Below are 13,071 nucleotides of genomic sequence, written 5' to 3'. Positions count from 1 at the left end.
GCTGGGAGCTCCAGCTCAGGCGTTGGAATAAAACGAGTTATTTAGCAGGTCACAAGAACTTAACAGGGGAGTGACCTGCCAGACTCAGCTCCATCCAGGGAAAAGTCACCCAGCTCGGGTGCCAGCCATAGGAATGGCTTTCCTCACTGGGTAACCAGAGCCAGAGGCTGCCCCTCCCTCTAGCAGCCTCGACAAGCAATTGAAAATCAGTAAACAGAAACCCTGAGAATGGCTCCAGGCTGGGCTCTGTGAGGTTTTCACAAACCAGCCCCAGAAAAGCTACCAGAACCTAGCCTCATCACTGCATCCCCCTCTTTTGTGATACTTAATGCAGATCTGTCTCCCAATGAACTAGCCTGGGAGGAGGATGGCCAAATCCTGGGTAAAGCAGAGCATTTTACTGCCTGTTCGAACAAACTGACTTAAGAAACCAACCAAGCCACAGGACCACAAGCAGACCAGAGACTCCAACAAGAGGCTGGTTACGGACACAAGGGAGATACAGGATTTTTCCCACTCCTCCCCCCAAAAAAATCAAAGAAATTTTTGGGTTTGTTTTGTTTTTTGTTTTTTTGTTTTTCTTTTTTCTCTTCTTCATTTTCTTTCTTTCTTTTCTTTTTTTTTTTTTTTTAGTTTTTATTTTTGGTACCTTATATAAAAAAATATATTTTTCTTTTCTAAAACATTTTTCAATCTTCAATCTTTGCCTTTTTTGATAAAAACAATGTTTTCCAGAAAGTTTTTTTTCCTCTTATAATTTTTATTTTGGGGATACAGGAGTGTGCGTTTTTGCGTTATTTTTTGACTTCTTTCTCTTTTTTTTCTTTTTTTAAATTATCTTTTTGTTTTTTGTTTAGCTCTACTGAACTTGATGTTGTTATAATTTGAGGAAGGGAAGGGAAAAAACAAATCGTTTATATAATAGGGATACAGTTGGACCATTAAAACAATGAGATGTACAAGTCATTATGTCGAAAACAAACTTTAAAATTTTGGTAGGGGGAGGACTGAGTAGGGAGCGGGGAGAGGATGGGAAGTTATGGGAAGGGGAAACAAAAGACGAGGTTACAATGCTTGATAGGAAATGCACTCATTATCTTGTCCATGTAATTGAAACCACTTTGTACAGTATTTTCACAACAACAACAAAAAAATAAATTTAAATATGGAATGAAATTAGTTCCAATAATGCATTGCATTAAGGTATTTAGAAATAAGTGAGAAACTTAAAGGTGCATACGATATTTTTTATTGGAAATGAAGCGATATTGGAATTTGGTTCTCTACATTTTAAGCAATTTGCTTAAAAGAATAGGCAAAATAAAATCTATATTTGCAGCCGACTTCACACATTAAATTTTGTACATTGAAAGGGAAACAAGCCTCAACAATATGTCAATTCTCTCTTCTTATTTATCTCTAAAGGTTTATGCTTCTGGTCTCTGAATATTAAAACTTCAAAAAAATTATGTTTAGCTAGTTGTGCAAAGGGCTTTTGCTTCATCATGTCTGTGTTGAATAGAGTGTGTGTGCATTTCAATATACAGTGCATTTTTCTTCCTTCCCTTACCCCAACCCCACCTATCCCTTCATGTTTCCTACTTATATTCTGACATGTGTACATTGAATGGTATGACTGTACTATTCCACCATTTCCCTCTCCATTCTTCTACCCTACTCCCTTTTAGCCCAGATCCCCTTTTAAGACTTGTTTCAACTTCATGGTATTTTGTTAAATATCTCTACTTTGGCATTTGGCTATGGGCTTGCCACATCCTCTCTTCCATGTTTGACATACATAAATGAGTATATTTCTCCACATTTCTAATCTCAGATTGGCTAAGATAAATCTTCTTTACTATTCGCCTTCTGTCCTAAATTTAGAATTGGACTTTCAGGGCCATCCAATAGAGCATTTTTATTCTCTACTCACTGAAGATGGAAGGGAAATGATTTCCATGCTGTCAGCATTATGTTATCCATCATGAATTCCCATTGCTTATCACTTCAGCAGTCTAAATTTAAAGTCATATTTTCTGCATTATATTCACACAGTATAAGTGAATATCAAGGGTAATTTACCTAGTATTGGACGTTTAGGGACAATCTTCAATTTCTGATGATAGAGGCAGGAATGAGTTTCAATTTTCAGATTCCACTATGTAGTGAGTTCTGAAGTCTTCTAAATTTTCGATAAATTTCGAGTTACTTTTTGTTAATAATTTAAAAAGTTTTATTTCAGTATTTGAAATGCTGCTCCAATTATTTTAAAAGTTTCACAATAAGTTAGACTGAACTTTTTCCTCCCATGTTCCCCACTAGTTCAGGTTAATTCTCCTTTCGCTTTATATTTTGAGAGACCAAGGGATGAGGGTAAACAGAGAGATAATCATTACTCACATATCTCCTTCCTCTCCTGTTTCTGCTGTTCTGTTGAGAGGAAGACTGAAGCAGGGAACAAGAGTGAAGCTTGACTTCACTATACAAGGGAGCATTCCTGGCATGTCCATTATTGTTTCTCAGAATTACTTAAATTGCTTACTCTTGCCTTCTCTCTGACAGTAACCTAACTGTGGCTTCCTTGGTGCAGAAGGAAGCACACTAACAGGTTATTACCTGTAAATTGATATTTTATATCTCAGCTTACTACTACCAAAAATAAAAAGCTTTGGCTACATAAATGTAAAGGTACTGATTGTCCAACAAAACCTTAGTGAGGAGTAGACAATTCTACTCAGCTACCCCCTCCTCTTGTATCCTTCCTTCCACTCCCCTCCCTTCTTTTAATCTCCCTTCCTTTCTTCATTCTTTGTGTCTCTCTCCTGCATATTCATCTCTATTTTCTCTTTTTCCCTTCCAGTAGTAAGTGCTTTGGTTTATCAGACAACACATAAATAATTGAACAAATACTTTTTCTCCTCTTTTTGTGATTTTTTATTTTTAAGAAGTGAGTTCTAGCACAGAACCAGTGGCTTACATCAAGATAGTCGGTAGGTTCAAATTTGACAATTGAAATTCGAAGCTATTCCAAGTGGATAAACCTAAGAGATTCTTTTCTCCACTTGTGGTAAATGGAAGAAGTGAAGGTGTGGCTCAGGTGGTATAGAGCAAACATTGAGAATTAAAGCCCAGATATAGCTCAAGTCCAGGAGTTCAAACCCCAGTACCAGCACAATATTAAAAAAAATGAGTCCTTTGTCTTTGAAAAGGGATATTTCTGCAAAAATTCATACAAAGGACAGTTTCCAAGGTCCAAGACTGTTTCTAAGGCTCTTTCACATCTTAAACTGATTCCTCTGCTTGATTCAGATTAAGGAAAATAGGAGTCACACTTCATATTAAAAAGTATGCACATTACTGAACAGTTCTTACCATTTTTAATGTAAAGGAAGCATGAGAGAAGAATTCACCTCTGGGGTGAGTTAGGTTTGATACACTGACAGACTTTTGCAAGTAAATGAGGGTCTGTTTACATGTAAAGAAGTCTATATAGATTCTTTCTAGGAGAGAGAACAAGCTACCTCTTTCCAAGTTTGAATCAGATTAAGTTTATTTCTATGAAATGGTAAAGAGAAGCTCATCTCATACAACATTATGCAGACAGCAATTTCAAAAATATTAAAAACCTATGTCTATGTTTTGAACAGCTAAGTTTTCACAAACAAAAAACAGTTTACTGAACCAAGAAAATATAAGTTAGAGCAATAGGAACTATGTGAAATATAGTTAATGGCTGAGTGATATGTGTAAAAGAGTTCTGTAATCACAATTAAACTATAATTTTTTTCATCATGTCCCTAACAAGAATCTCTAAGATAGGCCTTTCTAAATCTGTCATAGAGGGCGGTGTTTATGCAATTGTCAGGTTTGTTTAGGGTACAATATCTCCCACAGTCACTTGGGTTGCAAACTGCTCACACCACATGCAGTGTACGGAAACACATGCTGTCTTGCTAGGCACTTAAGGAGTTTTTGTGCAACTGTGAATAGTTATTGTTTTCTTCTTGTAATTATACCTGTCAGTGTGAAGTCCTTTCATGATAAGAATAATAGTTTCTGTATCCTTTGTTCCACTAACAAATCTCAGATATAAGTATGGTCGAGTGCCTGTGGCTCATGCCTATAGTCCTAGCTACTCAGGAGGCTGAGATCTGAGGATCACAGTTCAATGCCAGCTCAGGCAGGAAATTCCATGAAATTCTTTTGTCCAATAACCTACCAGAAAACTGGAAGTGGCGCTAGGTCTCAAGCGGTAGAGCTCTTGCCTTGAGCAGAAGAGCACTTGGACAGCGCCTAAGCCCAGAGTTCAAGCCCCACGACTGACCAAAAAAAATCTATCTATCTATCTATCTATCTATCTATCTATCTATCTATCTATCTATCTATCTATCTATCTATCTATCTATCTATCTATCTATCTATCTATCTATCTATCTATCTATCTATCTATCTATCTATCTATCTATCTATCTATCTATCTATCTATCTATCTAATCTATCTGTCTATCTGTCTATCTGTCTTTCTCTCTGTCTGTCTGCCTGTCTGTCTGTCCGTCTGTCTGTCTGTCTGCCTGTCTAGGTATCTATGATGAGATGAATTACATTTAAATATAAATCAATATTTGTGATACACATTTAAAATATAAGTAAATATATGATGTATTTATAATATATACATATACATAACATCATATTATATCTGTACGTTTATAAATATACCTGTAATTTATATCCAAAGAGTACATCTGAAGATTTGGGGGAAAATGTAGAGTGTCTAAAGGCTTACAACTGACCCACCATACTTTCAATCATTTTTTCCACTTATTGCAATGTCTGGATTACTAAGACTGAATGATTATGAAACAGAGTTGTTGTTTTAATCCTTACGATTTTGGATTAGAAACATCTACTTACTTGGTATAAAACCTACCAAAATGAGATCTTGAAATCACACTCCACAAACCAGACATATATATCAATTTAGCAACTTACAGGTCTTAAACTTTTATTTGAATCCTGTATCTCACATACATTCAGTTTCCTTCGAGTCAGCTACATGTACAAACATGCCTAGATTTTCATGCTCACATACATCCCCATACTCACATTACATACTAAATGTAACATTGTAATAAAAAATAATATATATACTGAAAAAGAACACCTTTGCAAATGTAATTAAATTTTATTTTTAAACACAATGCATTATTGACATACTGATGAAAGAGCAGTGGAGAGATGTTTCAAATAGTAGATTGCCTGCCTAAAGAGCATGTTTCTTATTCCAAACATCATTATTTCCATCCTTCCTTCTCCCACATAAAAAAGCATAAATAACTACAGAATTAACTGCATGTTCCTTAATCACTCCTTGAAGAGAGAAACTGTTATATATATATATATATATATATATATATATATATATATATATATATATATATATAGAGAGAGAGAGAGAGAGAGAGAGAGAGAGAGAAATTGTTCAAGTTATTATATTAGAATATTTCCAATTGACTCTTCAAAATATTACCCTATAGGTATATACTTTTTGCTACTAATTGAATATCTTTCTACTCAATTACTATATACCATTTTCTGAATGAAGTTTGGTAAATGTAATTAGGATATATTATACCTGACCAGGAAATCAATTATTCAAACAGTTTTTATCAAAAATGCCTATAACAAAATAAAGATATAAATCCAAATTATGTATATTTGAAGACAATACTTGCTTAGTCCTCGTCTCGTATTCTTCATTCCCTTCTTGAGAATAATACACATTGTAAGGGAATGCTTAACATGTATCAGAGAAATAGATTGACTTTAGTCAAATGAGTTACTCTATGCTGCAGTTTGGTTTACTTTATATCCAGAAGAGCTAAATTCTTACCTTATGATTTTCCTTAGATTTTATACTCAGGATTAACCTCTGATAGGTGACAGATAAAGGTATAAACATTTTTTAACTGTGGCTAAATTTAGGCTGAGGAATCTAGGTACAACTTTACTCATGCAGATAGGCCTGATCAGTCATGAGACCACGATATCAAAATGTTAACCTATGCTTCCTGAAATCATGCTTATGAGATTTTGTGTATTATAAACAGAGGTTATTAGAATTTGTTTTGTAAACAACATCATTTCATCGGTTAAGAGCTGAAGTGAGATATTATATCCAGAACAAAATTTAAGGAGGCATCCAAAATCAGTTACCAAGATATAAATCATTTAACACAACGTTTTAAAAATGCAAGACAAAGGAAATAATTTATGAAAAAAGACAACGTTTAAAATAAATACAGAATCAGTATGACTGATTTTTCTTTTTATCCCAGTTGCAATACGGATTGCATGATGACTTTTCTAGTTATATGTTTAGTTAGGTCTTGATATTTAGTTGGAGAAGTTATGTTCTTTCATATACTCATTTGTCAGATCAAAGAGGAAATGAATTCCGTGCCAGAGTCAATATCAATAATAATGTTACTGATATATTCTACTACTTTGCCAGTTTCAAATCAGCTCGAGTAACTTTGGTCTTCTTTGGATCTAACTAATTAGGTATACAATTTAGTCAGTACTGGATTTTGACCACCATTTATTAAAGTATTATTTTCAGAAACTACTACTATTCTCTCTTTTCATGAGATTTTTAATTTCATTTATATATTGTGCTGATGTTTTCCTTTAGATAATCCACATTCAGTCTTCTAAAAACTGTATAATTTAGAGTATTTTTAAATTATGTACACTCATGTACACTGGTCAGATTCTATTATTTGCACATTTTGTTCTTGTTAAGTCAGTAAAATTTAGTTCTCATTATGGATATTTTGGAATTACTAATTGCATTTCAGAAATTTTAAGAATGGTATGATTTTTGTGATTTCATACTGTAGCATTTTTTCTTTTAAGTATGTGCAGATCTTTCTTTACATACAGTTACATTTGTTTTAAACAATTTGATCCATTCAAGGGATTTTCTATATTAGGTTGATCCAGATGAATTGAATTACAAATTAACACAACCTTATTTCTGAAAGACAGTTATAGCTCTAATTAAATTAACATGTGTTTGAAAGTTTTGTAGTTTAAAAAATAAACTGGGCACATGTTTTTGTTCCTGGGGAAGTTCCAATTTGTTGGTTGTTTTTCCAGCTGTGATGACTTCAAAATATGTGTGCATTTTATTTCAATAGTTTTGTACCTACATTTTCTTTCATATAACAGAAAATACAAAAAGAATCAGTGATTTAGGAAAGTTCCAGGAAGATGGCGGAGCAGAAGCTGGAATCTGAACAAGCTCTCGCATAGAAAGCAGTTTTAGAGTTCCAGTGAACAGTCCTAAGCCAGAGAATCACACCAAGTGTGCCATCACAGGACAGAGACTTAGAGAAGAGATGGGAAGCCACGGCAAAAACACACATCTGAGCGCTCACCAGCAGCCGCCGCGGAGGGAGCGGCAGGGTCGCGGCAGAGAATGCAGCCGGGGCCATAACTGAGCGCTCACATGGAGAGTCCCGGACGAAGGAGCCAGATGAAGCAGGCGAGCGGATTCTACTCAACACCAGCAAGAACCGACAAGGAGCAGACATCTTCATCCTGCTGTTTGCAGACCAGAGACGACCCAGGATCCAACACTCGGTGTGAGTAGAAGCCTGACATCCTCACTCCTTCTCAGGGAGCAGAGGAGGGAAGGCCACCCCTCCCCCCCCAGCACCGGTGATCTCCATCATGGATACCAACAAAGCTCAGAGGAGCTGCCAGCTCCAACCAGGCCTTGGAATAAAACGAGTCATTTAGCAGGTCACAAGAACTTAACTTAACGGTGAAGTGACTTGCCAGACTCGGCTCCATCCAGGGAAAAGTCACCCAGCTCAGGCGCCAGCCATTGGAGTGGCTTACCTCACTGGGTAACCAGAGCCAGAGGCTGCCCCTCCCTCTAGCAGCCTCAACAATCAATTGAAAAACAGAAACCCTGAGAACGGCTCCAGGCTGGGCTCTGTGAGTTTTTTTTCACAACACAGCCCCAGGAAAAAGCTACTGATTGTTGAAAGGTCTCAACCCTACCCAGAACCTAGCCTCACCACTGCATCCCCCTCTTTTGTGATTCTCAATGCAGATCACCCTCCCAGTAAACTAATCTGGGAGGGGGATCTCAAAATCTTGGGTAAAGCAGAGCATTTTTCTGCCTGTTCGAACAAACTGACTTAAGAAACCAATCAAGCCACAGGACCTCAAGCTGACCAGAGACTCCAACAAGAGGCTGTTTACAGACAAAAGGGAGATACAGGATTCTTCCCACCCCTCCCCCCCCCAAAAAAATGAAAGAACTTTTTTTTTCTTTCTTACTTTTCTTTTCTTTTTTTTCCTTTTTTTTGGTACCATATATATATATATATATATATATATATATATATATATATAAATTTTTTTCTTTTTCTAAAAATTTTATTAATCTCTAATTTTTGACTTTTTTGAAAAAATAATTGTTTTCCAGTAACTTTTGTTTCCTCTTATAATTTTTATTTTAGGAATACATGAATGTGCGTTTTCCCTTCTTTTCTTGTCTTCTTTCTCTTTTTCTTTCAATTTTAAATATCTTTTTGTTTTTTTTGTCTAGCTCTACTGAACTTCTGATCTCTTTTTCTCCCTTTCTAATCCTTTTCACCTCTTCCTCTCTTTTGATCTTCTTTATGTGACTTAACTCTTGTCCTGCACATCCTCAGATAAACCCTTAGTTAATTAGTAGACCCTATCCCCCATTGTGTACACACTTAATCCACAAATTTATTACACAATTCAAAACCTCTGAGACTTAAATTCCTTAATAGCAGTACTACCTCTTTATACCTATATAATATTTTAAGCATTTTCTAAAGTTTTTCACTTCTCCCCTATGTCCCTACAATTCTATTAATATACTCACATTCCTCTCTAAATAGATGGACTTTTAAACTCCATAATAATATTAAATTTTACGTTTCTATTTTTTTCTGGTCTCTTTTCCTTTCCTTTACCCTTTCTTCTTTTTTTCTCTCTCTCTACATGCATCCTACCCAACCTATTTCCTGCATTGGGAATAGGACATAGTTAACACTCCCTGTGCCTCCCCACACCAATCTATTCCTATTTTTTACACACCTCTCTCCCTAACCCTAATAATTTCCAGTTTTCCAAATTCTTCTCTGCGGTTCAAAGCCCATTAACATATAGTTGTTTGATGTTGAATATATGTATCTGTTGAACTAGATTGTATCTGTAGACTATTGACTGTAGAAAAGCAAACTTTGATTTATGGTCGCCTTAAGATAGTGTTCTAGCACAAAACTGGTGCTATTTTCATCTCAAATGGGCAGAGTAAACTGGAAAAACACAAGAAAAATGGCAAATCCGGATATCTCAATTCCCAATCTTGATAATCAGGGGTCAGAACAGATAATGAATAATCCAGAGGAGAGTTCCTAAATAGCTCTAAAAACACTGCTGGCAATCATGATAAATGAGAAGTTTGACAACTTACAAAGGATTCTGTATGAGCGTGAAAGGGAGAAAGAGGAGGCATCCCAAAAGCTTATACAGGAATATAATAAGCATGAGGAAGCTACTCAAAAACTGATACAGGATTTGCGGGAACAACTTGAGAATACTCAAAGAGAAAGGGAGGAATGGCGTGAGCATGTTGAGAACACTCAAAGAGAACTGCAGGAATCCCACGAACGGGAGGAAAGAGAACTACAGGAATCCAACAAATGGGAGGAAGCTAATCAAAGAGTAATACAGGAAATGAGAGACAAGGTAGAGAATACACAAAGATCACTAAAGGCATTCATGGAATCCATTAACAAAGAGCTGAAGGAAGTCAGGGAGACCACAAAGGGAATGCTGAATGGAACCCAACCGAAGGAATGGGAGTCCAAAGAAACCATAACCAATCAACTAAGTGATTTGAGAACAAACACTGAACACCAAATTAAGGAAGTAAAGAAATTCATACAAGACTTAAAACAGAGGTTCAACAAAGAACTTGAAGCCATCAAAGCTGAACAATTAGAAGGAAAAGAGTTAAAAAACAAAGTAGAGAGTCTTGACAGCAGGTTAGACCATGCAGAAGATCGAATCTCAGGGATTGAAGACAGCCTAGATATTATAGAGAAAGAACATACAACCATCCAAGACAAGTCCAAGAAATATGATAGATTTATCCAACACCTGGAAAACACCATCAGAATGCCTAATCTAAGGATAATGGGTGTAGAGGAGCACCTAGAAACAGAAGTTAATGGTCTAGGAAATTTGTTTAACAGGATCCTAGCAGAGAACTTCCCAAACATACAAAAAGATAGGCCTATTCATATACAAGAAGCTTTTAGAACCCCAATTAGACCAGACCAGAATAGTACATCCCACTGTCACATTATAATCCACACAGGATCAACTCAGACCAAGGAAAAGATCCTTAAAGCTGTCAAGGAGAAAAGGGTAATCAACTATAAAGGGAAACCAATTAGAATTACCTCAGATTTCTCAGCAGAGGCAATCAAAGCAAGAAGAGCCTGGAATGATGTATGCCATGCCGTAATAACAAACAACTATCAACCAAGAATACTGTACCCAGCTAAACTCTCCTTCATAATTGAAGGCCAAATAAAAACCTTCCATAGCAAAGAAAAATTGAAACAATACATCTTCACCAAACCAGCCCTACAAAAGATTCTTAAAGATGTCCTACACATAGAAAACCAACAAGACCACAATAAAGGCCAAGAAACTGCACCTAAAATGAGAATCCAAGAACCATAGGAAGAACCCAGTTTTCGCAGCCCCCAAGAAGGTGGATAACATGGCAGGAACTCCCAAATAACTCTCAGTTCTATCACTTAACGTTAACGGACTGAACTCTCCAATTAAGCGACATAGACTGTCTAGTTGGATTAAAAAACACGACCCTTCGTCTATCTGCTGCCTGCAGGAGTCACATCTTGCCCGTAAAAACAAACACATTTTCAATGTTAAAGGCTGGAACAAAATCTACCAAGCAAACGGCTCTCATAAACAGACGGGAGTTGCAATCCAAGTATCAGATAAAATGGACTTCAAATTAAAATTCGTGAGAAGAGATAAAGAAAGTCGCTACATACTAATGAAAGGATCTCTCTTCAGGAGGATATAACAATTCTAAATATCTATTCGCCAAAAAATGGAGCACCCAAATTTATCAAAGAAACACTACTTTCCCTCAAATCCCATATAGATCCAAAGACATTAATTGTTGGGGATTTTAACACACCACACTCCCCACTAGATAGATCAACTCGGCAAAAACTCAACAGAGAAACCGCAGATCTAAACAGCTGCATAGATCAACTAGACTTAACAGACATCTACTGAACATTTCACCCAGCAGCATCAGAATACACGTTTTTCTCAGCAGCACATGGAACGTTTTCCACAATAGACCAATTTTAGGCCACAAAGCAAACTTGTCTAAATTCAGAAACATTGAAGTTATACCTTGCATCCTCTCTGACCACAAGGGAATAAAATTAAAACTCAACACCAAAAGCCACCAAAGAAAGCCCAGCATCACATGGAGGCTGAACAACACACTGCTGAATCATGAGTGGGTCATGGAAGAGATTAGAAAGGAAATTCAAATGTTCATGCTATTCAACAAAAATGAACACACAAATTACCAGCTCCTCTGGGACACAGCAAAGGCAGTACTCAGAGGCAAGTTTATAGCTCTGAGCTCCTACATCAACAAATTGGAGAGATCGGAAACTAACAATTTAATGACACATCTAAACCTCCTTGAAAAAGAGCAGCAAGATAAACCCCAATCCAGTAGATGGAAAGAAATAATCAAAATTAAATCAGAATTAAATGAATTAGAATCCAAAAAAACTATAGAAAGAATCAACAAAACAAACAGTTGGTTCTTCGAAAAACTAAACAAAATTGACAGACCCTTAGCAAATCTTACCAGAAAAAGAAGAGAGCACACCCAAATTAATAAACTCAGAGATGAGAATGGAAACATCACCACGGAAACAACCAAGATTCAGAACATTATAAGGGAATACTTCTCAAAACTTTATGCTAATAAGTTTGAGAACTTGACAGAAATGGACCTTTTCCTAGCAATTATTGACATGCCAAAACTACACCAAGATGAGTTAAACTATCTTAACAGGCCCATATCAAGCACTGAAATAGAAACAGCAATAAGAGACCTCCCAGCTAAGAAAATTCCAGGACCAGATGGCTTTACAGCAGAATTTTACAAGGCCTTCAAAGCAGAGCTCACACCAATACTCCTCCAACTCTTCAATGAAATTGAAAGAGAAAGCTCACAACCCAACACATTCTATGAAGCCATCATAACCCTCATCCCAAAACCAGGCAGGAACTCATCAAAGAAAGAGGACTATAGACCCATTTCTTTGATGAATATTGATGCAAAACTTCTCAACAAAATTTTGGCCAATCGACTTCAACAATTCATCCAAAAAATCAAACACCACGATCAAACAGGATTCATTTCAGGAATGAAAAACTGGCTCAATATATGCAAATCAATTAATATTATTCATCACATCAACAGGAGCAAGAATAAGAACCACATGGTTATCTCAATAGATTCAGAAAGGGCATTCGACAAGATCCAACACCCTTTCATGATGAAGGTTTTGGAAAAATTAGGAATCCATGGAATATTCCTCAATACAATAAAGGCTGTATATGACAAACCTACAGGCCAGCATTATACTCAATGGTAAAAAACTAAAGCCATTTCCTCTTAACTCAGGAACAAGACAAGGATGCCCACTCTCTCCACTTCTCTTCAATCTAGTATTAGAATGCCTAGCTACAGCAATAAGACAAGATGTAGACATAAAGGGGATCCAAATAGGGAAAGAAGAAATGAAACTCTCCCTCTTTGCAGATGACATGATCTTGTATTTGAGGAATCCCATAGACTCCACTCCCAAATTACTCAAGCTGATTCAAAACTTTGACAAAGCAGCAGGTTATAAAATTTACCCCGCAAAGTCAATTGCTTTT

Source organism: Dipodomys merriami, unplaced genomic scaffold (genome assembly GCF_024711535.1).
Source record: "Dipodomys merriami isolate MVZ:Mamm:240054 unplaced genomic scaffold, mDipMer1.0.p SCAF_53, whole genome shotgun sequence".
Classification (NCBI taxonomy): Eukaryota; Metazoa; Chordata; class Mammalia; order Rodentia; family Heteromyidae; genus Dipodomys; species Dipodomys merriami.
This window is presented reverse-complemented; position numbering follows the sequence as displayed.